This window comes from Lepidochelys olivacea (assembly GCF_965140295.1).
Source record: "Lepidochelys olivacea isolate rLepOli2 genome assembly, chromosome: 4".
NCBI lineage: Eukaryota > Metazoa > Chordata > Testudines > Cheloniidae > Lepidochelys > Lepidochelys olivacea.
In genome coordinates, this window is record NC_140414.1 from 141,938,136 (window position 1) to 141,964,987 (window position 26,852).

General features: G+C 46.4%; 1 protein-coding gene across 6 annotated transcripts in view; it reads right to left on the reverse strand.

Moving 5' to 3' along the window:
- Positions 1–26,852, reverse strand: part of LZTS3 (leucine zipper tumor suppressor family member 3) — a 136,677-nt gene that overhangs the window by 45,293 nt on the left and 64,532 nt on the right. For 2 of the 6 annotated variants that reach the window (XM_084627478.1, XM_084627476.1), the window contains exon 1: positions 6,107–6,427. The exons of 3 other annotated variants lie outside the window; for them this stretch is intronic. The gene's annotated coding sequence lies outside the window, so the exon portion shown is untranslated. One more of the 6 variants, XM_084627480.1, reaches the window with a different exon arrangement.

Consider the following 26,852-nt stretch of genomic DNA (forward strand, 5'->3'; position numbering starts at 1 on the left):
CTAATCTTCATAGATGCATTACTATTTATTATTATTAGTGTTATCGTAGTGGCTGGGAGCTCTAGTCATGGCCCAGGGCTCCACTGTGTGAGGTGCTGTACAAACACAGAACAAAAAAACGGATGGCCCCTGCCCAAAAGAGCTTCTGATCTAAGTAGAAGACAAGAGATGGGTACAGACAGATGGGGGCAATTACAAGGAAACAATGAGACAATTCCGGTCACCGTGACGGGCAGTGCTCTCTGCACACCAGCAGCCTAACCGTTGTCAAGTTTCTTGAAGGCACCACAGGAAAGGAAGTTTTAAGGAGGGATCTGAAGGAAAACAGTGAAGTGACCTTGTGGATGTTTACAGGGAGCGCCTAGAGTTTAAGGTCAGAAGGGACCATTAGATCATCTTTCTAGTCTGACCTCCCGTAGATCACTGGACATTAAATTTCCCTTAGTTAGCCCAGTCCAGAGCCCTTCCTTTCTCCTTCATGAGGGTTGCCAATATCTCCTGGTTCTGTTGGCAAAGAGGGTGGGGTCTTGGCCTTTCTTTTCAAGAAGATCATCACTCTTCAAGCTGGTTTTGTGAAATATATGGCAATGGAGGGGGAGGGGCCAGAATCTCAGTGTACCCGTCTGCTATTCTGTGTTCGTACAATGGGGCGCCCCGGAGCACCCACAGGGGAAAAATGGTGGGTGCTGAGCACCCACCGGCAGCCCCCCCATCAGCTCCCAGTGCCTCCTGCCCACTGGAGCGCCTGACAAATCAGCCCTTCCCCATCTTTCCTGCCCACCTCGATCAGCTGTTTCGCAGCATTCAGGAGGCTCTCGGGGCGGAGGGGGTGGAACTGGGCAGGAAGGGGTGTGGTGGGGTGGAATGGGGGCGGGAAGAGGCAGGGTCAGGTGGAGCAGGGGTGGGGCCTTGGGGGAAAGGGTGGAGTGGGGGCAGGGCCTGGGGCAGAGCCAGGGGTCAAGCACCCCCTGGCACTTTAGAAAGTTGGCACCTGTAGACTCAGGGACCCTTGGTGCCAACTGGTAGAGAGCACGGGGGGTACATAGGGTTTTACAGGGAACCCCTAGGTCAGATGTCTGCATAACAAGTCATCAAAGGGTAGATGTGAGGTCTCTGCTGAGAGCCAGTAACCCACTGGCCAGCATAACCATTGTGACATGTACATATGGGTACCATATAAAGAGTTCTGTAACTAGACTGAAAAAATAGGTTCTTAAGGTCTTGGAGTTAAGAGCTTGTCTACACTTAAAATGCTACGGTGGCACAGCTATGTTGTTTGTCCTTCGGGTTCAAAGATGGCCAGCACAACACCGGTTGGTTTGGTTTCTGTGAACACGTGAGTGGCTGACCAGGCCAGTGTGAACTATGGTGCTTCAGTGTAAACACTACCTATGCCTATGGGAGGGGTTCTTCCATCAGTGTAGCTAATCCACCTCCCCGAAAGATGGTAGCTAGGGTGATGGATGAATTCTTCTGTGGACCTAGCACTGTCTACATGGGGACTTAGGTCGACTTAACTATGCCACAACTCAGGGATGTGGATTTTTTACACCCCTGAGCGGCGTAGTTATGCCAACCTAGTTTTCTAGTGTAGACCGAGCGTAGGGCAGGTCAGCTGAAGGTGACATACCTTGGAGACGTTCCTTTCAGGTGAAGGTAACTGATAGCCAGAGTGGGAGCCAGGTATTTGAATATTGCAAGCTTATTTGCATACTGAGCCAGGTGCGAACAGAGAGTGGGAAGAGAGGGGCAGGGTGGACCAATGGGAAGACAGAGTTAAGAGACTTGAGTTCCCTTCTGAGTTCTGCCACAAAATCCCTGTGTGACCTTAGGCAAGTCCCTTGACCTGCTTGTGCCTCAGTTTCCCCCATCTGAGAAACACGGATACTGCTTGGTGCTGACCTTGGTACAGCCCTTTGAGAGTTCCAGAGGAAAAGCACCACGTAAGTACTAAGCAGTACTGAATCCTTGGGGGCTCGAAGAGTTACCATGGAATGTTCTTGGCACAAGTCAGACCCATGTAAATGGAATAAAAGTTCCAGTGCTGAGGGACAGGTTAGAGAAGACTAAAGGCCAGATTCTCCGTTATGATCCAGCCCCTTTGTACCCAGCAGGTACCACAAGGGAGCTGGGCTGTGGCTGCAGACAGCCAGCAGAGATTTCCCCTGGCAAAGGGAGACTCTCTGCCAAGGGCATCGGAATGGGGGGGGAGTCCGGGGGCCAAGGCCTAATCGCTTTTTACCAGCGATAAGGGCGAGTGACCGGGGTGGGGGTGGGGGAGGGAAGCAGGCAGAGAGGAGCAAGAAGGGGGCAAGATCTTGGGGAAGAGGTGGTATGGGGCGGGGCCTCAAGGGAAGAGGGGGTGGGGCCACAGTTCAGGCACCAGTGGACCCCCCCACACACACTTTTAGGGAGCTTCCACCACGCCTGCTCTCTGCTGGTATGAAGCTGGCAGAGCTGACCACCCTCACCCCGCAGCATAGGACGTGCAGCTCCTCCACTGGAATAGCATCCATAAGGCCCCTTGCCCAGTGGTGTAAGTAGGGCAGCCCCTCGCTGCTCTAACTTACACCCAGGCGATGCCGTGAGCAGGTAGCTGTAACTACTACCCCTGCTCCTGGGGGCCACCCAGAGACGCAGGGGAGAATCTAGCTCAAAGCCTCCAACACACAGGGAGTGAGAGGGGGCAGCCAACTGGCCATATTACCAGCGTACCACCCTAGATCCCTCTATGCTTTAGTCTGCGGAAGAGAAGAATGAGGGGGGATTTGATAGCTGCTTTCAACTACCTGAATGGGGGTTCCAAAGAGGACGGATCTAGACTGTTCTCAGTGGTAGCAGATGACAGAACAAGGAGCAATGGTCTCAAGTTGCAGTGGGGGAGGTTTAGGTTGGATATTAGGAAAAACTTTTTCACTAGGAGGGTGGTGAAGCACTAGAATGTGTTACCTAGGGAGGCGGTGGAATCTTCTTCCTTAGAGGTTTTTAAGATCAGGCTAGACAAAGCCCTGGCTGGGATGATTTAGTTGGGGACTGGTCCTGCTTTGAGCAGGGGGTTGGACTAGATGACCTCCTGAGGTCCCTGCTAACCCTGATATTCTATGATTCTATGCTCAGCTTCTATCGGTATCATTGAGGCAACACCATTTGGTGGACTCCGCTTCCCAGCTATGGGCTAAGAGAGACTTATGAGCTCTTCCCCAAAGAAGTGCCAGGTAGCGAGCTGATGCTACAAGCTTGGGCACAGTGAGCAAAGAGAGACCATGAACATGACAGGATCCTTTACATCCAGAGCCCTCAGCAGTGGAATTCCCTCTCCCTTGTTTTATGCAGAAGCACATTAGTGGCACATGTCAGGGCTACGTTCAAGGTTTGATTTCTTGGTTCCAGAACTGCAGCGTTTGTATCTGGATTTGGATCCAATTTTTCCTGAAGTTCAGGGGAGTCCGGAACTGTGATTTTGATGTGGACACCTCCCTGCGTTCAAATGACCTAATCCTGCAAGGTGCTGAGCACCTTCCACTCCACAACGAGAATTGAAGGGGTCAGTACCTTCCAGGATTGGGCCCTATGTTTGCATGGAGATTTCCACCCTCTTAGGGATTTACTCAGGCACGTTGCCCAGTTATGGTTAATTAACAGGCCTGATTCTGCCCTCAGTTAGAGAAGTGTGACTCACTGGATGTCCACGCAAGTCACACCCAGGAGCTATGGGCTGCCCAGCACCTTAGTGTTGTTTTGTTAAGGCACCGAGTGGCCTGGAAGGGGTTTGTTCTACAATCACACATGTTTCAGAGTAGCAGCCGTGTTAGTTTGTATTCGCAAAAAGAAAAGGAGTACTTGTGGCACCTTAGAGACTAACCAATTTATTTGAGCATGGTTTCTGCATTGCCCCAGGCTCTGGGTGTCCCTAAACCTCTGACTGCCAGAAGCTGGGACTGGACGGCAGGGGATGGATCACCTGATAATTGTCCCATTCTCTTCGTTTTCCCTGAAGCATCTGGCACTGGGCCAGACAGACCACTGACCCAGTATAGCTGTTCTTACATTCTAAATCAGTGGCTCTCAACATTTCCAGACTACTGTACCCCTTTCAGGAGTCTGATTTGTCTTGTGTACCCACAAATTTCACCTCACTGAAAAACTACTTGCTCACAAAATCAGACATAAAAATACAAAAGTGTCGCAGCACACTAGTACTGAAAAATTTCTGACTTTTTACCATATAATTATAAAATAAATCAATTGGAATATTAATATTGCATGCTCATTTCAGTGTATAGTATATAGAGCAGTATAAACAAGTAATTATATGACATTTTAGTTTGTACTGACTCACTAGTGCTTTTATGTAGTCTGTTGTAAACGTAGGCAAATATCTAGATGAGCTGATGTACCACTTGGAAGACCTCTGCGTACCCCCAGGGGTACGCGTACCCCTGGTTGAGAACCCTGTTATAAATGATCCCTTTGGAATGCAGTGAGGAGTCTATTAAATGAGCGAGTTGTGAAAAGCATTGGGAGTGCACGGGCCAGATGCTCAGTGGATGTGAATTGGTGTAGCTCCACTGAGGATCAGAGCCACCAGTCTCATCTCCTGTTCCACAGTGGGACGTGCACCCAGAGCCAGCTGGCTGATGTCCCTGGCGCCAGCAAGCTAAGGTGACCACCTCTCACTCCAGCCTCCCCAACAGTCTCACGGGTAGAGAAAGAAAAAAATTCAAGGTGTGTTTACAAACCATGCCCTTTTTCAGATCAAGCCGCCGCCACCTCCACCTCCCTCGCCAAGGTTTTAACCACTCAGTATTGTGAATCCAGCCTCGGCTTATAATTAACTGGGCATGAGGAATTTCAAGGGCAGTGATACAGCTCCAACCTACAGCCCCGCAACACACCACTACCAATGGAAATATTCTCGTTATTCATTTCCCTCCCACCCCGCCCTGGCTGGGAGCGGCCTGGCTGGAGAATAAGCCAGTTCCTACGTTGCTTAAAAATCCTGCTGCCATACATATTAGACCTTATGGTTTGTATTGGGGTTGCCTGAATAGTTTGCATTTCTACTGTCAGTAAGAATGGCACAAACACTGCAAATAAAAGGCATGACACAGGAACGTGACTATTATCTAAGCCTCATACAACACCTTTCAAGCTGAAGGCTCCCAAAGGACTTTACAAAGCATAGGGTACATTCTCAGTTACAAACTTGCAACTCCTTCGCTCCCTACATGCAGCAGTGTCATATCAGACAGCTGTGTGCTCCACATACTCAAAACTTCACTGCAACAGCTCCAAAGTCAGACCCTACTATTCCACCACCCCAGTCCCCTACCACTTATGCTAAAACTCCACAAGCTGCACGGGCCCTATGGCACACAGTAGAGCAGTTTTGATTCTCTCCAGTAGAGGGCAGTGGTGCACCCCCACAATACCCAGTTCAGTGCGGTATAAATACATACACACAACCCTACACCCATGTCTCAAAAAGCAGCCACCCCTGGAGTGAAAAGTGGCTGCTGTTTAGAATCATAGAACTGGAAGGGACCTCAAGAGGTTATCTAGTCCAGTCCCCTGCACTCATGGCAGGACTAAGGATTATCTAGAGCAGTGCTACTCAAAGTGGTGGTCCGCGGACCGGTGCTGGTCCACGAGCCATCGGCTGCCGGTCTGCGCGCACACTGGAAAAAAAAAATTCCAGTCCCCCACATCAGATAGCTTGAGAAGCGCTGATCTAGACCATCCCTGACAGGTGTCTGTCCAACCTGCTCTTAAAAATCTCCAATGATGAGATTCCACCACCTCCCTAGGCAAGTTATTCCAGTGCTGAACCACCCTGACAGTCAGGAAGTTTTTCCTAATGTCCAACCTAAACCTCCCTTGCTGCAAATTAAGCCTATTGCTTCTTATCCTATCCTCAACGGTTAAGGAGAACAATTTTTCTCCCTCCTCCTTGTAAGAACCTTTTATGTACTTGAAAACTGTTACCATGTCCCCTCTCAGTCTTCTCTTTTCCAGACTAAACAAACCCAGATTTTTCAATCTTCCCTCACAGGTCATGTTTTCTAGACCTTTAATCATTAGGCAGGAAATGAAAACAATACCATACCCAATCTTTCCAACTCCTTCACCACACAAATGGTCAGAACAGCCGTAAACCTGGGGTATGTATTTCCTCTCTGTCCATCACAGTGTGGCAAGGCTGCTCCTGGTTAACATAATCCACTGAGTTGACTGATAGATGCTCTTCCCTTGTGCACACAGGACGGCAAGGCATTGCACTCCTTGTCCTGGCTGGCTGCTCTCTGCTGTTTCCACTCTTCCTGGGAAGCGTGCTCTCTAACAAAGGAGTGCCATAGTGACACCTTACTCAGAGCTTCCTTTAAGAGACTAAAGCAGAAAATGTTTTCAGCAGAAGTAAGCTAGCTGCACGTGTACCTCCACGATCAAGAGGTTTTTCCTTCCATGCTCTCCCAACCCCTGCCCTCGGTGCCTGAGGGGACTCGACAAAACTACATGTTGTAAACAACAAATCACCTGTTACCTTAGCACAGGCACAGAGCTGAACCTCTGGCCCCTCTGATTGGCTAATACCAGGGAACGGCTCCCGCCAAGCACTTAAATTTCATTAACTCTTTCCTTGCAAGATGCAAGCTTTGGAAAAAAAAATATCAGTGTGGAATTACGCCATGCCCCACTCAGGAGTTAATGCCAAGATTTTACAGAGTGATTCCGAGTGCCTATTTCTGGGGGGACTCAACCTGAGACCCCTTACAGGGGCTTGATTTTACGTGCTCACACACAGCCCCGGAAAATCAGGCAACCTAAACTCACTCCACGTTCAGAAAACCGGCCCCAAACCCACATAATCTATCGCCCACATATGAGCCACTCCCCTTCTCCCCCTCCCCCTCTCAATGTTACCATATACTCCAGCTGGTCCAATAAAAGATGTCTCTCTAACATCCTGGGACCAACAGGGCTACAACACTGCATATATACTCCAGTGGCAGACCCACCAGAAAGGAAGAAAGATGGCTGAAATAATTTTGGTCACTCATTAATGGATAGTGTAAAAGTACCATTACTTAATTTGGCAGAAAATTTTCAGTTATGCTTAAAAAGATAATTAATTGAGGTACTTAAAATCATCAGACGAGCTTTCTAATCTTAATGGGCCCCAATTTTCAAACTCGAGCACCTACTAAAGTTTGCAGGCACCTTCTGTAAGTTCTGATTTTGAAGCAGCCTAAAGATACATAACTTTAAAACTGCCTAATTTTATCTTCTGTGTGACTTCATTAAAGAAAAAAAAGTCTCATTACAATCTACAAATTAAACCCCAGTCTGACATTTGAGGAATAATATATTTTCCTCATACTCAAATAACTGAAAACAGCTCCGTCGATTTAGCTCACACTTATTACCTAGAAAAAATCCCACCCTTTGGGCATTGACTAAGTGTAGAATAATTCAACCCAAAAAGGAATTTTGAGAAAGTTATGAACAACTGGGGGAGGGGGAAAAAAGAGTTCAAATAAAAATGGGAACTTATCCTCATTTATATTGACCACTTGCTATATTGACCATTTGCTCAGTTTATGGGCAAATGTAGGGCTAGTGATAGCTCTTCCTTTAGGCATGCATAGAGAATGTGCAAACGGGTGACAACTTTCAAAGTGCTGGGATTTCCTTCACCAATCACAAGGAGGTTTGTTTTAGCTGGAAGTGACTGGGCAACCCTTTAAGCAAAATAACAAAAACAACACACACACACACAGACACACAACCCCCAAACAAACAAATTCCCTTCTTCAAACTGGCCATCTTTGATTGCAACTGGCTAAGAAAGTTTAAAACACAGGGTTCTCTTCTGGAACCCCTCGAGATGGTCAAAGATGGAGAGAGAAGAGAGAGACCATCTCTGAAAGAACACAAAATAGATGGAAAACAGCAGCTTCACTGTATGACCATTTGCAATGACAGAAACACTGATCATAGAATCATAGAAATGTAGGGCTCGAAGGGACCCCACGAAGTCATAACGTCCAGCCCCCTGTGCTGAGGCAGGACCAAATAAACCTAGACCGTCCCTGACTGGTGTTTGTCTAACCTGTTCTTAAAAACCTCCAGTGACGGGGATTCCACAACCTCCCTTGGAAGCCTATTACAGAGCTTAACATCCCTTAAAGTTAGATTGTTTCCTAATATCTAACCGAAATCTCTTCTGCAGGTTAAGATGATTACTTCTTACCCTACCTTCAATGAACACAGACAACAATTCATAGCCGTCCTCTTTATAACAAGCTTATCAAGTCCCCCCTCAGTCTTCTTTTCTCAAGACTAAATATGCCCAGCATGTTTTTTTTAACCTTTCCTCATAGGTGACGTTTTCTAAACCTTTTATCATTTTTGTTGCTCTCCTCTGGACTCTCTCCAATTTCTCGACATCTTTCCTAAAGCCTGGGGTCAAGAACTGGACACAGTACTCCATCTGAGGCCTCACCAGTTCCAAGGAGAGCGGGACAATTACCCTCTGTGTTTGTCACATGACATTCCTGTTAATATACATCACATTGTTGACTCGTATTCAATTTGTGGTCCACAATAACCCCCAGGTCCTTTTTGGCAGCGCTACTGCCTACCTCGTTATTCCCATTGTGTAGTTGTGCATTTGCATTTTTTTTTAAGTGTAGTGCATTGCATTTGTCATTACTGAATTAAATCTTGTTGATTTCAGACCAAAATGTCTCCAATTTGTCAAGGTCATTTTGAACTCTAATCCTGTCCTCCAAAGTGCTAGCAATCCCTCCCAACTTGTGGGGAGCCACAAATTTTATAAAGTGCACTCTTCACTCCATTATCCAAGTCATTAATGAAAATATTGACTAGTATTGGACCCAGGACAGACCCCTGTGGGGCCCCACTACATAGGTCTTCCCAGTTTGACAGCAAACCATTGATAACTACTCTGAGTATGATTTTTCAACCAGTTGCGCACCCACCTTACAGTAATTTCATCAAGACCACATTTCCCTAGCTTGCTTATGAGCAAGTCATATGGGACTGTGTCAAAAGCTTTATTAAAATCAAAATATAGCACATCTATAGCTTCCTCCTCATCCACTAGGTCAGCAACTACGTTAGTGTGGCATGATTTGTTCTTGACAAATCCATCTTTACTATTATTTATAACCCTATTATCATCTAGGTGCTTACAAATAGATTGATTAATTTGTTCCAGTATCTTTTCAGGTACAAAAGATCATCTGACCATAGGTGCTGGAACTAAGGGTGCTGCTGTGCCCCCCAGCTTGAAGTGGTTTCCATTATATACAGGATTTACAGTTTGGTTCAATGGCTCTCAGCACCCACACTATACAAATTGTTCCAGCATCCTGCATCTGACTGTGCTATAATTCCTCAGGTCCTCTTTTTATCTGCTTTTTAAAGATAGACAAACATAGTACCTTTCTCCAGTCATCTGGGACCTCCTCCATGAGTCTCGCCGATAATAGCTAATGGTTCCGAGATTGTTTCTGCTACTTCTTTAAGTACCTCAGGGTGCATTTCATCAAGCCCTGCCAATTTGAGTACATCTAACTTATCTAAATATTCTTTCACCTGTTCTTTCCCAATTTCAGCTTGAGTTCCTTCCTCTCATTATTAATATTAATTGTGTTAAGTATCCGGTCACAATTTACCTTTTTAGTGAACACAGAGGCAAAACAGGCATGAAGCACCTCAGCCTTCTTGATGTCGTCCATTATTAGTGGTCCTTCCCTGCTAAATAATGGACCTACACTTTCCTTTGTCTTTCTCTTGCTCCTAATGTATTTATAAAACCTCTTTTTATTATCTTTTATGTCCCATGCTAAATGTAACTTATTTTGTGCCCTAGCCTTTCTGATGCTATTCCTACATGCTTGTGCTGTTTTTTTGTACTCATCCTTCACAATTTCTCCATTCTTCCACTTTCTGTAGGATTCCTTTGATTTTCACGTCATTAACAAGCTCCTAATGGAGCCATAGTGGCCTCTTCCTATTCTTCCTATCTTTCCTCACATCAGGCTAGTTTGCTGTTGCACCTTTAATATTATCTCTGAGAAGCTGCCAGCTCTCTTTTTTTTCCTTAGATTTTCTTCCTATGGGACCTTACCTACCACTCCTCAGAGTTTGATAAAGGCTGCTTTTCTGAAGTCCATTGTCCTTATTCTGCTGCTCTTACCCCCTTTCCTTGGAATCATGAAATCTGTATTTCATGATCTACTTTTGCTTTCAACCTTTAGATTCACACCTAATTCCTCCCTGTTGGTCAGAATCAAGTCTAACATGGCTGCCCTCTGGTTACTTGCGCCACGCTCTGAAACAAAAAGTTGTCCCCAAGGCATTCCAAGAACTTACTGGACATTGTGTGTTTTGCCATGTTGCTTTTCCAACAGGTGTCTAGGGCGTTGAAGTCCCCCATTACTACCTGGTCTTGTGTTTGGGCTATTCCTGTTCTTTGGTCTAGTAATGTCCCAGTCACCATCTTTTCAATGGCTCTGATAGCTCAACGACACACAGGCATCCCCACATTCCTGCTGTGTGTAGCGTGTGCGTAGGTTTGAATACCTCCCCTCATTCTGCTGCACAGGCCCTCGCAGGACCTATAAAGCCCTACAACGAATTCATACAGAAATCGCGACCTAAAGGGCTGACGGAAGGCCCATTATTTATTGCCATGTGTTACTGACCTATAACCTGCAAGTGCTGGAGTGAAGCTGTTTACAAACTACCCTGCTAAAGCTGATAGCAACAGCAGCAACTCTCCTGGGAGACAGCACATGGGCCACTTTTACTTCTCTATATTTATTTGTAGAGGTGAATCCAGGGTCAAGTTTGGGCCCAATTTATCTTCCTGAATAAAACACGACCTGATAAAATAGTCACTCTCTGCAAGAGATGTGCCAAAGAGCGGCACCTAGCGTAATGGCAAGTTCTGGCCTCACTCATGGATGCCGGAGATGTCACAAAGGCTGTGTCATGGCATACTGACAACACCAAGAAGTCACAATGCAAAAGTGGCTGAAGTGGAGTCATCAGTCCCTTTCCTCAAAGCTAAAGCCAGTCCAGAATTCAAGGAGACACTAGACAGCAGCAAGTATCCCAGTGACGGTCTGGGAGCAAGTGAGCCAGAAAGGACCAAAGGGTTTATGTCCGGTCGCTTCAATAAAGAATCTTTTATATTCATTTCAACTGAGTCCTGCCTCTTTTCTAACCTGCACCAAAGACTAGTGATGTGCTGGCTTCGTCCAGCAGGATAGACATGTGGCAACTCTGTGTATGAACTGAAAGCTACTTCGTACACACGAATACAGTGAGTGTCTGCTGAATACAGACACTGATATTGCTGATTATTGCTGATATCAGCTATATTCAGCTGATAACCTGAATACAGTGAGTGTCTGCTATGTTGCAACCTCTTTAAGATGTATTTCTACCAAAGGTGCACTATGCACTTTCATAAAAAGAAAAGGAGGACTTGTGGCACCTTAGAGACTAACCACTTTCATGCATCTCTTGGCAGTTTTCTTCATTTTTTTTTGACTAACTAGTAAACCCCTTCATTAGGTTATTTCCCTACCACCTACTTTCCATTACAGCCCCACTGTTTTCAGAGTCATACCGTCAACGTCTCGTCGGATACAACTGCCACCCAAACGTTAGTACACAAAGGTGGAAACTTGCCCTGGATCTATGGTACTCCTGGCAGTAATAATACTCACAGTTTTTGCTTAGAATCATTGAAGATTAGGGTTGGAAGAGACCTCAGGAGGTCATCTAGTCCAACCCCCTGCTCAAAGCGGGACCAATCCCCAACTAAATCATCCCAGCCAGGGCTTCTGCTCTTACAGCAAGTATAAGGCACATTTGTTATTTGTTCAAGATGGGTTTTATGCCTCAAGTTCAACACACCTGCGGCAATGGCACTTGTATCAAAGAGGGGTGTGAACTCCAGTGTCCGAGCCAAATCTCAGTGATGGGAACAACGTTCTGCCAAATCCCTCTGCAACCACACTTGGGCATGGCACTCTTCTTTCCTCACTCCCTTTCCTAACCTCTTGGGTAATGTTGGTGTTATACTGTTAACTAGATACTGCCCTACCTTCTTCTCTGCTGTGGTAGGTGGCGAGGGGCTGCAAGGGAGTCAGCTACGGCTCCCTGGTTCTCTGGCTGGCTCATTCTCAGCGTAGTTTAAAGCAGCCTGAGGGCTGCTCTAAACTACCCAAGGTCCACCCACCAGCTGAGAACTACTGAAGCACTGTATTTCTCCAGCCTCTAGCAGACCTCCCATGCTGGGCTCAGGGGTTGGCACTGGAGCAGGCTATGTTGGTTCTACACCATTTGTGGACTTCCTACAGTTTTGTGCAACACAAGAGGGCTGGAGAAGACTAGTCAATTTGCCCTGCTGTATTGTGCCCTCCGGTATGGCTGCTTTTCAGTGGTGAGTGAAGGGATTCCTGTGATGGATCAAATAAAGTCGGGAGGTCTTGATTTATGCAGATTAGTTAGAAAAACTGCTCGCTCTCTCAGGTATCTCTAAGGCACCTATTACCATTGTATCTAAGCACTAAACACAGCTAATTAACACTAAGCACATCCCCAGGTGCTCTTATCTCTCGGCCTCGCCTCAGTTCCAGAATGTTATTCTCCCCTCCCCCCTTTGTCTTCTCTCTCTCTCTTCTTGCTCTCCTGTCTGTCCCTCAGGGTCCCCCATCGTGCACTAGCCCCTGGAAGGATTTTGGTACTGGAGGAAGGCTTAGCAAAATGAGATCATGCAATTTCATCACAAGAGAGTCAGGTTTGGGCTCACTGCAATCTCCTTTGGCAAGGCCAGGTACCTCCTGCTGAAAGTGCTATGGTGACTGTACTATCTGACTACCCTCTGGGGGCCCCCTGCCTCCTAGGAATATATTAACTAGTCCATTTCTGACTTCGAAGAGGAACAAACCTAGAGAACCAATCCCACACAGGAACACAGCTCATGTAGCATTGTGCTCTCAAATGCATTTCCTATTGGCATGAACATTACAAATCAAGGAAATCACCAGGTAAGGCAACATTAGTAACATTAGCGCTATTGTAATAATAGCAAGTAATGGGGTGTAAGATGCACATTGGTAGTGGGGGTAAGTTTAAGGAAATCTAAGGGAGTCTAAATGAATTTAAGGTGATGCAATATATACCCAAGGGGGCAGAAGAAAGGTGTAAACTACATTAAATTAGGTTCACCTAAAGGATATTGATACACTGAAGAGGGTTCAGGGTTCAGAGAAGAGCCACAAGGATTATTAAACGATTAGAAAACATGCCTTATAGTGATAGACTCAAGGAGATCAATCGATTTACCTTAAAGAGAAGGTTAAGGGGTGATTGATTACAGTCTATAAGTACCTCCATGAGGAACAAATATTTAAAAATGGGCTCTTCAGGCCAGCAGAGAAAGGTAGTACCCAATCCAATGGCTGTGAGTTGGAGCTAGACAAATTCAGACTGGAAATAAGGCGTACATTTTTGACAGTGAGCGTAGTTAACCTTTGGAACAATTTACAAAGGGTTGTGATGGATTCTCCGTCACCAACAATTTTAAAATCCAGACTGGATGTTTTTCTAGAAGATCTGCTCTAGGAATTATTTTGGGGACGTTCTATGGCCTGTTTTACAGAGGAGGTCAGACTAGATGATCACAATGGTCCCTTCTGACCTTGGAATTTATGAATTTAGTCCTTACACTTTAGGAGTACAACATTTTAAAAGAAACGATTATTCCATATATTGCTGGAATATGTGGAAACTCTAAAATCTTGATAATGTGAGCAGAACACTTAGCCTGTGCGCATGCTGTTGCTGTGCGCTGTCAAATAGCTAAAAGAAAAGGAGGACTTGTGGCACCTTAGAGACTAGCCAATTTATCTGAGCATGAGCTTTCGTGAGCTACAGCTCACTTCATCGGATGCATTCCACCTCAGGGGCAGTTGCATTTCAGTGAAAGGTGAAGTAATTGTCCTGTAGGTTCCTTACTTATTCAAACCCATGGGGTATCCTGTGGCTTTTTGAAGCTCTCTGAGATCCTCAGATAAAAGGCATTATGGAAGTGCAAAGTATCCATTCCTTTAATAAACATGATTTCAAAGCTTTCCAGGCTTAATTGTGACAGCAGTTAATATATAGGTGTAGCGGCTTTAGGAACACACTCATTTCTCTCCTCAGGATTTCCATCGTGTCTTAGTGCTCTCCATCTATAAATAAGTCATAGAGGAAGATGCTTCAGAGAACACAGGAGACAGCATGGGAAAACCCTTTTCCCCAGGCTCCATGCCCACGTGGTTGAAAGACAAACTTTTGAACTCTGAGTGGAAGGATTCTGAGCGTTCCCAGCACCAAGTTTCTCAGCAAGTCTTTGATCGCTTGATGGATATACCCTTTCCCACAGTTGCACTGACTGCGCTCATTCAGACCCTGCTTCCCATTCACGAGAAATCTCATGGAGTGGGTGGGTTTTTTAGGTCAAACAGTTCCAGACTCAGCGAGTTAAGATTAAAAAGCTCCCCATCTCGTTCTTTTCCTGGAAGGTCAATTTGCACTGCTGGCAACATAGTCCCAGTTTCAGCAAAGGCAAACCCAGACCTGAAGCTAGGTTTCGGAAGAGGACTCTTTCATCTAAGCAATGACACGCTCATGGATTTGAACTTGTGGAGCCGAGAGGCTAGCCAGCAAGAAGTGACAGCTAAAGGGCAAAGCTGCGACACCTCTTAGGGATTCATAAAGCTGCCTTCACGTTGTTCCTATGAAATAGAAATAAAAGCTCTCTGCAGCGAAGAGGTTTACATTGTACAAGAGCATTGTTTTTAAACACAACTTGCCGGTATTGATCCTCCCAAGATGCTGTCAGGTCCCTCCCTTCCTCTCCCCTCCCCGGGGCCTTGTTTACATGATGATTAGTTGGGAAGAGCATAAGCTAGAATCCCTGCCACGTCAGTTCCCAGAAGCCCTTTAATGAGAGAGGCTTTTGCCTCATCCCCAGCCCATTAGATCATCCACCTAAGGCCTGGTCTCCACTTAACTGAGACCGAACTAGCCATGTTCCTCAGGGCTGTGAAAAAAGTTTACACTTCCGAGCGCTGTAGTTAGGCCAGCCGAGCCCTTGGTGTGGGTGTGGCTAGGTCGATGGGAGGGAACCCCCGCTCGGGGAGGGGGACTAACTGCACCGAAGGCAAACCCTTGTGCGAGCGCAGGAAGTGCCCACGCCGTGGCACCGCAGCGGCATAGCTGCAGTGTTGTCCCTGCCGGTCACAGTGTAGACACAGCACAGGCAGCGAGGAGAGAAAACACCACACACCGATATGCTGCTTGAAGGAACGCAACTGCGCGAGTTGCTCTTCAGCGCTAGGGGGAAATTGTCCCCGTGCTACAGGAGAACGGGCCCGCAGCCAATCCAAGAACGAGGCGAAGCAGTCTCTGCATTTCCGCTGTCTCGACAGGCTCGATCCTGCAAGGTGCTGTGTGCTCTGCCCCTGACCCAGCAACACACTCAAGCTCATGCTCAACTATAAGCATTTGACTCGTGCCACTGACTTCGGTGGGGGTTTGGATCAGGCCCTCAGTCTGGATTAAATAAGAACCGATTCCCCACTTTCTTTTTGACCGAGACAGTTAAACCCTCACCATGTCACCAGAGCGCCTTTGCCCAACATGTCAGCCGAGCCTCTTTGGTGAAGAGGCTGGGAATTACGGTTCGCATTACTATTTGTATTGAAGTAGTGCCCAGGAACCCCAGTCATGCACCAGGACCCCATTGTGCTAGGTGCTGTACATACGCAGAACAAAGACAGTCCTTGCCCCAAAGAGCTTACCATTTCTAATCCCCCTTGCTGCCTCCAAAAAAGAAGCATCTCTCATTCTCATGCCCGCTGCCCTTCCTGGGAGAAGCAGAGGTGTCAAAACACCAGCAGACAAACTTACCTCACTTTGCTTCCAGCCCAGCCAGAAGCATCACACGACATTCTTCCCAATTTTGCAAACTCAAGAAGTTTGGCAAAGCCTTTGACAAGCATCCAACCTTTTGGGTGCTCATCTGATTTGAGCTACGCTACAAAGACAAGCCATGTCAGGGAATCTGGTTATACGTGTGGTCCCAAGTTATAGTATAGCCTTGCCTCCGCATGTTTTCCTATCAGGCTTTAGCCTTGACGCTTTCCTGGTACCATCGTGCAGCATGATGCATTCCAATTGTTATCTGTATCAGAGTAGCACAATGCAACTCTCTTGTTCTAGAGTTCTGGAAAACTTTCTGGGATAGCCAGTTTAACCCTTTTATATCAGACTGATTTGTGCATCCTCCTGCTTTGATCATTATACCTGACTGCTCACCACATCCAGAGGGACATTCCCAAATCAGACGTTTACAGGAGTAAGATCTCTCTCTAGCAAAGTCACAGCAAGTTCTCTCAGGGCATTCCATGCCCAGGCAGGTGAACCAGGTTCTAAGTTGCTCTAATGGGCCTTCTTACAAGCTGTTACATTCTTCATCTGCAGCCTCCTGGTTCTCAGAAAGGTGAGACATTCTTTCCTACTTTTTATAGTTAGCATGGCAACTTCCACCTTCTCTCCATGTGTGTGTGTGTGTATATATATATATATTCTTATTATATGTTCCATTCTATGCATCCGATGAAGTGAGCTGTAGCCCACAAAAGCTTATGCTCAGATAAATTTGTTAGTCTCTAAGGTGCCACAAGTACTCCTGTTCTTTTTGTGGATACAGACTAACACGGCTGCTACTCTAAACCTTTCCTACCTGGGAAATCATTAAAGAAATTCTGATCCTTAAGACTAAAAGCCCCATCATGAACTGCAGTATGGCACCACCCACGCTGATCACACTCTATAGGGTGAAGTCATCCTGACACTACAGAGAGTAAGACAGAGTTTGCCTCCTTCTATGCCTATTCTCTGTCCATTCAAACTAAGGCAACAAACTCTTTCTGAACTACATATGAGTGGGGAGTAGAAGCCATTCATAAGTGCATGACCACTACATGCATATGCAAAGAAGGGGGTGAGTTTCAATTCAAATAGCTCGGCTGTGAATTATTGAATAGTGAAGAACAGGTTTAAGTGCAGTAGTTTGCAGCTTTGGATGGAAGGAAAAATAGTACCTGCATCTTAAATACAGAAAAGCTCCTTTCTCTGTTCAAGGAATATCCAGGACTGCCTGCTACAGGAGGGCGATACAACTACTTTGGGTCAGAGTAACTAGAGCTGGATGAAATGTTTCGGCAGAAATTTTTTCAAAAGAAACTTTTCAATGTCAAACTGGAAAAAAGTTTTCAGAATTAAAAAAACCCTGAAAAACAAACAAAAAGAAGTTACGTTTTTGGAAAGCAAAAAAAATTTTTTTTGTGGGAGTGGGATCCCCTCTGATCCCACTGAGGGTTACCAAAAGAAACTACACCATTTGCTCAAGAAACTCCCTGAAAAAGCACAAGAACAATTCCGCACAGACACACCCCTGGAACCCCGACCTGGGGTATTCTATCTGCTACCCAAGATCCATAAACCTGGAAATCCTGGACACCCCATCATCTCAGGCATTGGCACCCCTGACAGCAGGATTGTCTGGCTATGTAGACTCCCTCCTCAGGCCTTACGCTACCGGCACTCCCAGCTATCTTTGAGACACCATTGACTTCCTGAGGAAACTACAATCCATCGGTGATCTTCCTGATAACACCATCCTGGCCACTATGGATGTAGAAGCCCTCTACACCAACATTCCACACAAAGATGGACGACAAGCCGTCAGGAACACTATCCCCGATAATGTCATGGCAAACCTGGTGGCTGAACTTTGTGACTTTGTCCTCACCCATAACTATTTCACATTTGGGGACAATATATACCTTCAAATCAGCGGCACTGCTATGGGTACCTGCATGGCCCCACAGTATGCCAACATTTTTATGGCTGATTTAGAACAACGCTTCCTCAGCTCTCGTCCCCTAATGCCCCTACTCTACTTGCACTACATTGATGATATCTTCATCATCTGGACCCACGGAAAAGCAGCCCTTGAGGAATTCCACCATGATTTCAACAATGTCCATCCCACCATCAACCTCAGCCTGGACCAGTCCACACAAGAGATCCACTTCCTGGACACTATGGTGCTAATAAGCGATGGTCACATAAACACCACCCTATACCAGAAACCTACTGACCGCTATTCCTACCCACATGCCTCCAGCTTTCATCCAGACCACACCACATGATCCATTGTCTACAGCCAAGCTCTACGATACAACCGCATTTGTTCCAACCCCTCAGACAGAGACAAACACCTACGAGATCTCTATCAAGCATTCTTACAACTACAATACCCACCTGCTGAAGTGAAGAAACAGATTGACAGAGCCAGAAGAGTACCCAGAAGTCACCTACTACAGGACAGGCCCAAAAAAGAAAATAACAGAACGCCACTAGCCATCACCTTCAGCCCCCAACTAAAACCTCTCCAACGCATCATCAAGGATCTACAACCTATCCTGAAGGACGCACCATCACTCTCACAGATCTTGGGAGACAGGCCAGTCCTTGCCTACAGACAGCCTCCCAACCAGAAGCAAATACTCACCAGCAACCACACAACAGAATCACTAACCCAGGAACCTATCCTTGCAACAAAGCCCGTTGCCAACTATGCCAACATATCTATTCAGGGGACTCCATCATAGAGCCTAATCACATCAGCCACACTATCAGAGGCTCATTCACCTGCACATCTACCAATGTGATATATGCCATCATGTGCCAGCAATGCCCCTCTGCCATGTACATTGGCCAAACTGGACAGTCTCTACGTAAAAGAATAAATGGACACAAATCAGACGTCAAGAATTATAACATTCAAAAACCAGTCGGAGAACACTTCAATCTCTTTGGTCACTCAGTTACAGACCTAAAAGTGGCAATTCTTCAACAAAAAAACTTCAAAAACAGACTCCAATGAGAGACTGCTGAATTGGAATTAATTTGCAAACTGGATACAATTAACTTAGGCTTGAATAAAGACTGGGAGTGGATGTGTCATTACACAAAGTAAAACTATTTCCCCATGTTTATTTCCTCAGACGTTCTTGTCAACTGCTGGAAATGGCCCACCTTGATTATCACTACAAAAGTTTTTTCCCTCCCCGCTCTCCTGCTGGTAATAGCTCACCTTAAATGATCACTCTCCTTACAGTGTGTACGGTAACACCCATTGTTTCATGTTCTCTATGTATATAAATCTCCCCACTGTATTTTCCACTGCATCCGATGAAGTGAGCTGTAGCTCACGAAAGCTTATGCGCAAATAAATTTGTTCGTCTCTAAGGTGCCACAAGTCCTCCTTTTCTTTTTGCGTATACAGCACTTGCTATTCTGGGCTTTTTCTCCTTGTAGGAAAGCCCTAAGGCAGACAGAGGTTAAGTGCTTGCTCAAGAACACACAGCAAATCTATAGTACAGATGAGACCCCAAGTGTCCCAATTCCCAGGCTTGAAGTCTAACTACTCACCAGCATTCCTTCCTTAAAAGCTTTGTGTAGTAAATGTTCAACAGAAAAATTCTTGGAAGTAGCAAGGGTCCCTTCCCCCCACCTCTATCAAAGATCCTTTGTTGAAAGTTTTTCAAAACCATTAGAACCAGGAAGACCCCCTCAAACACATACTCATTGAAAGTGACGGCCCCTGGCCGGAAGATCTTACTTTCTAAATAGACAAGAGAAAGGTCCGTCTGGAATTTCACTGCTTCACAGCCCTGCCCCACACAGCTACGGACAGAAGTCTGTGGTGTAGATCTGGCCTCAGGACACTCCTGCTTCCAGAGAGATAAAGCTTTACATTATCTGGTCTTAGGCGTGGCCTACGCTCAGGTTTTGTACTGCTGTAACTTTTTTGGCTAGAGATGTGATTTTTAACTGGAATAGCTATAAACCCCTTATCATGGACCCATATATACCAGTATAAAGGTGCCTTACATCAGTATAGCTTAGTCCTCTTCCCACACAGGAATACACACTTTTATACCGGTATAACCACATTCATGCTAAGGGCTTATTCTGCTTTTAACACATCAGCATAACTACAGCAGTACAACTTTGTGTTCAGACAAGCCTTTTGATTCTACTCCCAGCACAAAAGAAAAGACCTGATGGTCATTTACACTAAAGTCAGTTTACACAGTGGGGTGGGAGGAGGTATTGTTTCATATTCTCTGTGTGTATATAAAGTCGGCTGCAGTTTCCACGGTATGCATCCGATGAAGTGAGCTGTAGCTCACAAAAGCTCATGCTCAAATAAATTGGTTAGTCTCTAAGGTGCCACAAGTCCTCCTTTTCTTTTTGCTCAAGTTGTAGAAAGGGGCCCTCGGCCTTGTCGACCCACAAGTCATCCCGCTCTCGTTATACCAGTGGGTTCAGCCCCCGTGTGGACACAATTATCCTGCTATAAAAGTGTTTATACTGGGATAGTTTACTCCCATACAGGAAGGGGAACAAGCTAGTCACATTTAAGGCATCTTTACAGTGATGTAACTTCTTTCACACAAGGGGTATTCAGTACAACTGTTTGGGTAAAACACACCCCTAGCTGAAGCACTTATCCCAGTACAAGTTGTGCGTGTAGACCAGGCCTTAGTGTAAATGATAACGAGGCCCCCGAGTGTCCAGCAGTAGGGTAATAAAAGCAGTGTATATCCACTGTAATGCGCAGAATTTATTTTTTGGCCAGGCAATCTAGGTCAGGTTTTAGTTACAGAAAGATAACTTGTGGTGGGTGCGCTGCGAAACTTCTGGCACCATCAGTCTGTTTCTAGAGTTCTGCTCATCATAACTTTTCTTCAGCAACAGGGGGAAGAAACATTAAATCCCTCGTTTTCCCCTTCAACGTATTAGCAAAAAAATCCATCCCCACTGTGAGATCAGGGTTTCCACTTCTTATTTATCAACCACGGGAAATGCCTCCATGCGGACTCCATTAAGGAGGAGAGAACCAGCCTGGATTAAATTAAAATTGACCAATATTTTCACGCAAAATGTATGTAAGATCTGAAGAAGTTCAAGGAGCATCTTTTTGTTCTATTGTTCCTGCCACATTTCCCTGTTCCCTGATGTTGGCTGGGATTGGAAGTACCAAAAGCCCACAAGAGGGGCTGTTCTGGTGACGTTCCAGACTCGGCCTCAGCACCGCATCTCTTGAGAAAACCTGATCTCACCAGACTTCCTGTCCAATTGCCAGCCCAGAGATTCTTGGACAAGCCTCCAGCTTTGGGATATCTATCTGGAAAAAATGGAGCCAACCTCCCCGAGTCAGACTGGAGGGAAACAGAGGGATGGTTCTCTAATCCAGCACTCCCCACAATCCCAAAGGACCCTGGCTGTTTCCGCTAACAAAAAATCAGCAGCAAAACAGTTGATGGTAAACTTTAAATTGCCCTCACTGGTCTTCAGCCATAACAACCCCCTTGCTTCTTTGGAGGCACCTCACTTCAAGCTACCATTTGTCTGAGAAGTGATAGGCTAGCATACAGCCAAGCACCAGCACTGTCCAGCTCCGGGGACTTCCTAGACTTTTGCTATGTAGCAGCAAAATAAAAGCTTTACTGCAATTTTTACCCTCTTTCATAGAAACTATACTCCAGACCACCTTTCAGAATAAGGTCTCATTCCTGCCAAACCTCCATACCTGGAGCTGCCTGGACTTTAACCGGAGTGCTGAGCTTAGAGGATTTGTAGAATTGGATCCTTAAGTGATACATAATAGCAGCCGGAGAGAGAACCTGAGTGGCTTGGACCTGGGGTGGGGGAAGTGGAGAGGATGTTTTCAGATGCAACCTGAAAAGAGATAGAGAGAGGATGGAAAGGCCAGAAAGGCTGTTCCAGACAAAAGTGCCCACGGAGCTAAAGGCTTTTGCACCAACAGTACAAATGCCAAGCGTGTGTGGAAGGGCCCTGAAGCAGGTGTGAGCACATGGACGTTTTAAAAAGAAATTTGGAGAGCTTTTGCCTCCAGACGCCCACACACTAAGGCCCCCATTCTGCAAACATTTACACACGTGAGTAGTCCCATTCACCCGCATAGGCTCAACACACACGAGCAGTCACATTGAACCCAATGCGAGTGCTCATGTGCATAAGTGTTTGCAAGACCAGGAACTAAGTGCACCCGAGTTAGCGCCATCCATATGAATTAAAGAATGTGCACGCAAACAAAAGACTCCTGCGGTCATGTTTTGTCTCTCTGTGACAAAAGCTACATGCATACAGAGTCCATTGCGTGGGTCTCCCCTAAACACAGAACAAAAGTCCAAGAGGTTACACTGGTGACAGAACACAGACAGAATTGCTCATACAAATGCATCATTAAAAAGGAACATATTCCCGTATGGCCAGCTGTGGTAAAAGACTTTCAAATAGTTCATTCATTTTCCTTCAGCCTCCCATCCACCCGACCCAACGTCCTTTCCTCCTTCACACCATTCCCTGATTACAAGGGCTCTCCCCGGCACCACTGAATTCAGGCCCAAAGCGAGCTCAGTGCTGTTCGGTCATGTAGGAAGATACAGTCCCTGCCCCAAGAGCTTACGATACACAAACCTCTTTATGGATAAGACACTCTGTCCTGCTCACGCTCAGCTCCTTTCCTCGACCACTGAAGAAAGTCTGGTAGCCCCTGCCTCCTTTAATAAGCAGAACAGCAGTGTAAGCTGGGGCCCTCAGTCACCAACCTGGGAAAACTGGTCAGGTCAGTTCCTAGCCCTTATACCAAAGCTCGATTTTCGGTTTTCTGTGACTAGAAAGTTGGCAACCCTAGGCCCACAGGGTCTCACCACCTCATAGTTCTCTGCTACAGGTACACGAACGTGTCCTCCCAGCCCTCTTGGGCCCAGGCTTTCCCTTTTACATCTTCCAGCCCCAATCACCTCATGCTGCCCAGCTGGGTTGGATTTCCCAGCACCTATCTGCTTGCTCGTCTCGTCTTCAGAACAGAGCTGGCTGCTCCCTAGCTCACCCGGCCCTTAGAGAGGCAGACGGCCCTGTTACAGGGAGTCAGTGTTGTCCAGTGGTTAATGCATGGCATGCCAACCCAGAACTCTAAGATTCTATTCCCTGCTCTACCACTGACCCCCCCCCCCACCCTGGCCAAATCACTTTCTCTTTGCCTCGGTTTCCCCTCCTAACCTTTGTGTCTTTAGTGCAAAGACCATTTCTCACTGTCTATACACCGAGTAGTACTTGGGGGCCCTGAACTTCAATAGGGCCTCTAGCTGCTATGGTATTCAATATTAATAAAATATAATAAGACATAATAAATGATTAGGGTTTGGGGTGAAAAAAGAAGGGGAGCTACCAGAAAATAATGGGGGTGGGAGAACTTGCTCAAGGGAACATGCCTTCAAAGACTCAGATAATAAATTATGATATAATAATGCATATCTATTAAAAATTATAATAACCATTTTATATACTCAATTATTAATATAAGCAGAAATCTATATTATAATCTAGTAACAATTAATAACAACACAGCCGTTGTCTTTTGTAATAGTCAGACCAGCATGGGCTTTGATGAATGATATGGAAGGGGACAGGGAGGTTCCTGGGCCCAGGGGAAGAAATCAGTTCAAGGTTTGCCTGAGTAACAAGTGAGACTTTGAGCTGACTCGTGATTAACTACCGCCCTCATCTCCATAACCACCCCCATCTCCACCTCTGCAAGAGAAGTTAATCCCAGGCTACAGAGAGATTTAGCCTAACATTTCCCAACTTGGCACTTAATTGTAGACACCTCCATAGGAGGGCTGATTTTCACACCACTGAGAGATTAGAACCTGGCCCTCATCTAGAGATTTATAATTAATTCAGCATTCAGTCGGACTGAAATGAAATCGCTGACTCTAAAAATCTCTGTCTGTGGTCATACTGATGTTTTAGCACTGGCGAGAACAACCGTACCTGATTCTAAGGACAAAGGTTCTGATTCTGACCTCACAGTGGCTTTACACATCGGCTTCAATGGAGTTAATCCTGATTTACTCCAGTATGACGGAGAGAAAATCCAAGCCTTGATTTTAAAGATGAAACCTGCCAGAAGTGGATTTCAGCCCCTCCAACTCCAGGGCAAATCTCCTAGGGTTAAATCTGATGTCCGCCTGCATCCCATGTCCTACACTGACACTTTGGAAAATAAGCCATGGCCTCTCCATGGCCCAAACAGCTATGGAGCTTCTTCCCTTCTCCAGGAATATACAGATGTAGAAGTTTCCTTCTTCCATCTTTGTCAGAGCAGCATGGCCCAACATGCTTTGAGGAGCAACTGGCAACACATGGCCAATTGTCCCAGCAATACATCTACTAAGTATTTTCAAAATTCAGGTCCATTTCCCCCCTTCCAGTTAAGCCCAAAACACTTGAAATCTTTAATGCAGATTCAGCGTTTCAATCATGCACCCCTCTCCCCGCACCAAAAAAGAAAAACCCCAACGAAACAAATTGCCTTGGTGCCAATGCCCTCGACTGTTTACCCTGAGCGTATACAGAAATGAAATGGAACCTGTAGAATGCGGAGGATGATTCTCCACGGCCCTGTGTGGTCAGTTACGCCCGGGCACAAATCGTGCTGAATGGGAGGGAATGGCTAAGCAAGGAGCAGGTGAGCGCACCCTCTGTGGGTGCATAAGGCCCATAACCAAGGTGGTTCTGACACTCGGGGAGCAGTGGTGACAGGCTGAGAGACTGTGTTGGGGCTCTGTGCCCCAGAGAGCTCTGGTCTGCAGTGCATCTCTCTGCAGCACTGCCGCAGTAGTGTGTGGGAGAAGCAGGGAGCGGCCAGTGGCTCTACCATTGGTTTGCTAAACCCGGGGTTGTGAGTTCAATCCTTGAGGAGGCCATTGAGGGATCTGGGGCAAAAATTGGGGCTTGGTCCTGCTTTGAGCAGGGGGTTGGACTAGATGACCTCCTGAGGTCTCTTCCAACCCGAATATTCTATGATTCTATGACCCAGGAGCTGTTCCCTGCTGAGCCAGGCCACAAAGGGTGTGATATGAAACTGAGTGGCCAAGCCCGCCCTGCTGGGTGAACATGGCCAGGCTTGGTGCCAAGAGTGAAGTCTTCCCCAGGGGGGGCGGGAGGGATCTTTCCTGAGCTGAGCTGCTGCACCAGATGTGTAATGGGAGCTCTTCCTGCCTTTGATCCTTCTCAGGATAAAATGCGCACGTCTGATTTTCGCAGCTTCTATTCTTTCCCCTGCTTAGCGATATGGACTCACCTGCAATTAGGGACATGTGTCTGCCAAATGCTTCATGCAGGAAAGAGGGCTATAATTTATTTCACAAACTCCAGGCTTCTTGTTGTTTTTCGGTGCATGGCGGGAAATGAGGTGAGTGCCCAGCGCCTTAACTCTCAACACGCCTGCTTTAGCCGAGTGAATTTAGTACAAGTGAAAAGGTGGCAGATGAACAGCCCTGGAGACTGAAGTCCCGTGTTTATCCCCAGATACAGCACAGCCCATGCAAGCTTCACTTCCCCTCCCCTCCAATGTGCCTCAGTTCTGATAATAACTTTATCAGCGTCACTTTGGCCCATTCTCCCTTTGGCCTAGCTGCCGAGGCTGCCTATGGATTAGCCCTAGAGCTAAACTGGGCTTTGGTGCAGTGGGGCTCTGACAAGAGTCAGACTTGCATGTTCTGAGATTCCACCCGAACGCCAGGGTTTATTCATACATCGATGTACAGCTGGAAAACAAGCCAGCTTGGTCCAAAAGCCACTTGGCACTAACCCAAGGCTCCAAGCAACATGCATCCAGTGAGCGCGGGTTTGCGTGCACACACCTTAAACTACCAACTGCCACTTTCCAGCTTATCCAAGTGCTTGAATGGTCATTCCCGACAATTTCCACCTGCTAGCTCCAGCCCTGGCAGTTAGCCAATGCCTAAGAAGCAGATAACCCTATTCCAGTGCAGTGTTTAAGGAAGTTGCTTCACCTGTAGCTGTGCTCTCAAAGGTTTGTTCGCTACCACAGAACTCCCTCTCTCTCTGAGGGAGGAATGGTACGAGCTGTGAGGGACTGGAGGTCTCGAATCCAGGTCCATAGGTCCCGAGACAGTGTTTGGGCTGCAGCTCCCTGGACCCACTTGAGAGGGGGCCACCAGAGCTCTAGCTCATCTTAGGCTTGTTGAACCCCCGTCTCCTGGCCAAATTCCAACTCCAGATGTAACCGTATCCCTCTAGGAACAAAGAATGCAGGCCATACTTACAGGATGAGGGGGTTCTATCCTGGGAAGCGGGGACGACGAAAGAGATTTGGGAGTCGTGGTGGATAATCAGCTGAACATGAGCTCCCAGTGTGACGCTGTGGCCAAAAGAGCTAATGCGATCCTGGGATGCATAAACAGGGGAATCATGAATAGGAGTACAGAGATTTTACCTCGGTATTTGGCACTGGTGTGACTTCTGCTGGAATCCTGTGTCCAGTTCTGGTGCCCACAATTCAAGAAAGATGTTGATAAGTTGGAGGGGGTTCAGAGAAGAGCCATCACAATGATTAAAGTATTGGAAAATATGTCTTTTAGTGATAGACTCAGGAAGCTCAATCTATTTAGCTTAACAAAGAAAAGGGTTAAGGGGTGACTTGGTTACTGTCTATAATTACCTATATGGGAAACAAATATTTAATAACGGGCTCTTCAATTTAGCAGAGAAAGGTTTGACAGGACCAAGTGGCTGAAAGTTAAAGCTAGACAAACTCAGACTGGAAATAAGGCACACATTTTTGA